General features: G+C 44.5%; 1 pseudogene; it reads left to right on the forward strand.

Moving 5' to 3' along the window:
* The first annotated feature begins 3,317 nt into the window (after positions 1-3,317).
* LOC124608051 lies at positions 3,318-3,435 on the forward strand (annotated as a pseudogene).
* The last annotated feature ends 326 nt before the right edge of the window (positions 3,436-3,761 follow it).

Raw genomic sequence — 3,761 nt, forward strand, 5'->3', positions numbered from 1 at the left:
CATGTTTAAAGTTACAAATAAATTATAGGACACCACATAAAATTCAAAACTATCATTCAGAATAAAACAGATATATTATAGTCCTCAGTAATACGTGGAGTTTAGTACACAGATTGAATAATATTAATGGTACTGAAACGGTGGCAAAGTGTGCTTAAATCAGTAATACAAAAAGACACCCGGTAGACATTGCTAAGATAACTGCTTAAATAAAGAATTCTTAGGTATCATGGAGCATCAGGTAATGAGGCAGGAGTGAGAGGTATACGTGGGTAATAGTACAATAGCTGTAGAATGTTTAGGCATTTTCTGTTAGAAGTATGACTGATCTCTGAGTTTTATTACAATGGTAGATTCATGCCATCATCACTAACTTAGCTACTTTTCATGAAACGAGAGTAACGTACCGATAAACGGAAATGCTTGTCGTATTCTTTTGACGGTCGACCACCTTGACTAAGAGGGTCCGCACGTTCCAACACTGCAGGAGTGACAGCTATGTGGGACCGGCCTTCACGCGGGAGGTCGGACCTTGTTGTGAAGATGACAGACAGCTCACCCAACGACTCGCAGTGCTTTTGTTCGCTACAAGATCTTTGTAGATGTTCTGCAAGCGCCTATGAATATCTGCGATTGTTTTCCCACCAAAATAAAATGACAGCTCCCTGCTTGGAACACATATCCATCACGAACGCCATTTTAAAGTCTGTGTAGAGCAGTCACCTATCGGAACCGTATGAAAACATCAAGGATGAAGAGAGAATATTTCACGATATCCCACAATGAACGTCGTTGTTTTTTCAACCGAAATTGGTCGAGAAACAAAATGTGTCGTAATATTTACTGAGCGCTCCCTGTACATTAACTATATTTGGTCTCTACGTATTTCCAGCATAATCACCTTTAGTAGATGAATGAAACCTCAAGTGAATAATTAAGGTAAAGACTGATGTTACATACTGGTATACACATTAATTTAAGGACGATATTTAATTCTTGCATGCCTTATTTGGGTCTGTTCATTAACAACGTAAATTCGGTTGGTTCCAGAAGTTAGTGATTAGTGATATTATAATGAAGTTGATGCTCGTTCATTTGGAGAGCTATTAGATTCTGTGGTACTGATACTTTATTACTCTCATTTTCCATAGTAATTGCATAATTTAATCACAGGAAACGACACGAGTTGGCAAAAACTTTACGACCACCTGCTTAATAGCGTATAGGGCTAGCTTTGGAAAGCAATACAGTAGCGATTCTGATTATCATGGACTAGACAAGTCGTTAGTAGCTTTCCGGAGATACATTTCACCGAATATCTAAGCACAGGTCACACAATTACAGTATATTACGGTCCGGTGGTTTCCGGGTGCAGAACTGTAGGCAAGTAGCGTCCAAGATTTGTACCGTTGGGTTGAATTCAGGCGAATCTGATGATCCAGGCATCAACGTGTGTCCACTACCATGTTCGACAGATCACTGTTGCACGATTCTGGTCTTGTGACATGGCCAATTGTCGTGCTGGAAGATGACATCAAACATGAAGAGACGCAGATGGTGCGTAGTAATATTCACAGTTGTAATGACACATTCTATTACTGCATAGGCATGGAATCCGAGGTCAATGTCCGCCGTAATGTAATTCTGTCTCCACCTGCCTGTCTCCATCGTACAGTGCAACTTTCGAGTAGCTGTTTGCATGAATTTCATGTGTCGTATCACAGAAATGAACTGGTGGTGATTCATTTTTCCATTGATCCGCGGACCAATCTCGATAAACCTGTAATTGGATTCCAGTCATGATTGATGATTTTGTTCTGTCAACATTCTAACAAGGAGGGGTCGTCTGCTCCGGAGTCCGATGTTCACGAATGTATGTCTTCCACCGTGTACAAACTGTAGGAATCGATGGGCGGATACAGAACAAAAAAGGTGTAATGAACTTATTTCCGGAAACGCATGTTTTCCATGCTAGAGACAATTTATTTAATCACACATGGTTACAGAGACTGTGGTCTAATACGCGCTGTTCCATGCAACCATAGTTACACTACGTGTTGAAATTGATTTCCATGTCCGTCAAGGCGTACGCGCCGTAGCATGTTCTGTCTCACACGTTCACATAGGCCAAGTTGCATCCGAACAGTGTCAAAGGCGGCACGGATATGCTGCTCCAGCGTCTCCACATCTGGAATAAGCTCTGAATACATGATACTTTTGAGATGGCCGCACAACCAGAAAATGCACGGGTTAAGATCCGGTGAACGAGCAGGCCATGTAACTGCATCCCCTCGTCCGATCCGTCGACCAGGGAAGACATGGTTGAGATGCGTCGGATGTTAACGGCTGGAGCACTATCATGTAGCAGCCCCATAACCCATTCGAATCGTCAATGGCACTGCTTCCAGCAGGGGAGGCAAAGTCACCCGCAAGAAACGCCGATAGCCCCGGCCTGTTACGCGACGTGGAAGGAAGACTGGCCCCAAAATATGGTCCCCAATTATCCCGGCCTACACACTTTGGCTGCACCGATGCTGATGATTCCCTGTCACCATACTATGGGGATTCTGCGTACTATCCCACAGATGACTGCTATGAAAGTTGAAGATACCAATCTCATTTGTGAGTAGCATGGGTGATATAAATCCCGGAATCATGGTTACTTGTTGGCGGAATCGGTGACAAAACTGCTCCCGATGTGAAAAGTCTGTCGCTAGTAAGCCCTGCATGCGCTGTAAGTGATAAGGGTAGTAACAATTGTCATGGAGAATGTTCCACACGGCGGTCGCCTTGCACAGCGCTAATCACATTTTCCTCCAAGTCTGGTGTTCGAACACTTCAGATACGCACTTTATCATTTCCTGCTTCCTGAAACGACACTGTATTGGACAAACAGCGAAACACTGTTGCAAACATTGAACACTGTGCTTGTTGTCGGCGAGAGTAGATCTCCTGATACAACCTAGGTGCCCGCTGGCCGTTGCCAATTACCTTTCCGTAAGTAAACACCAGCTCCCGATTCGGATACGGAACCATTGTGTACATAGCTGTATCACATCCATTACAAGTTGAGTCAGCAAGAGAAATGAATTGAACACAACATTACCAATGGTATGGCAGGAGAGGGTGCTAGTATATGACGTATGAGAAACAATACCACTCTCTAGGAGGAAACCATACATACTGTAACTGTGGGGGCATGGTGCGGCGCGTGTTAGACCGCAGTCCCTGCAACAAAGTGTGACTGAATAAATTAGCATGGAAACCATGCATTTTCGAACATATGTCCGTATTTGTGGCTTGTTGGTTTACGATTGACCAACGGCCTTGCCGCAGTGATAACACCGGTTTCCGTCAGATCACCGAAGTTAAGCGCTGTCGGGCTGGGCTAACACTTAGATGGGTGACCATCTTGTGTGCCGAGCGCTGTTGGCATGCGGAGTGTACTCAGCCCTTGTGAGGCAACCTGAGGAGCTACTTGATTGGAAAGTAGCGACTCCGGTCTCGGAAACTGACATGCGGCGGCGAGAACGGTGTGCTGACCACATGCCCCTCCATATCCGCATCCAGTGATGCTTGTGGTCTGAGGATGACACGGTGGCAGGTCGATACCGTTGGGCTTCATGGCCTTTTCGGGAGGAGTTGTTTTAGTTGTTTAGTTTACGATTAGAATACCACTAGAGAATCTGAATTTTCAATATCGATAAACAATCCAGTTGAGAGAGGGAGGGAGGAAAGGAGATGGACTGAGGGTTGGTACG

This window comes from Schistocerca americana, chromosome 3, assembly GCF_021461395.2.
Source record: "Schistocerca americana isolate TAMUIC-IGC-003095 chromosome 3, iqSchAmer2.1, whole genome shotgun sequence".
NCBI lineage: Eukaryota > Metazoa > Arthropoda > Insecta > Orthoptera > Acrididae > Schistocerca > Schistocerca americana.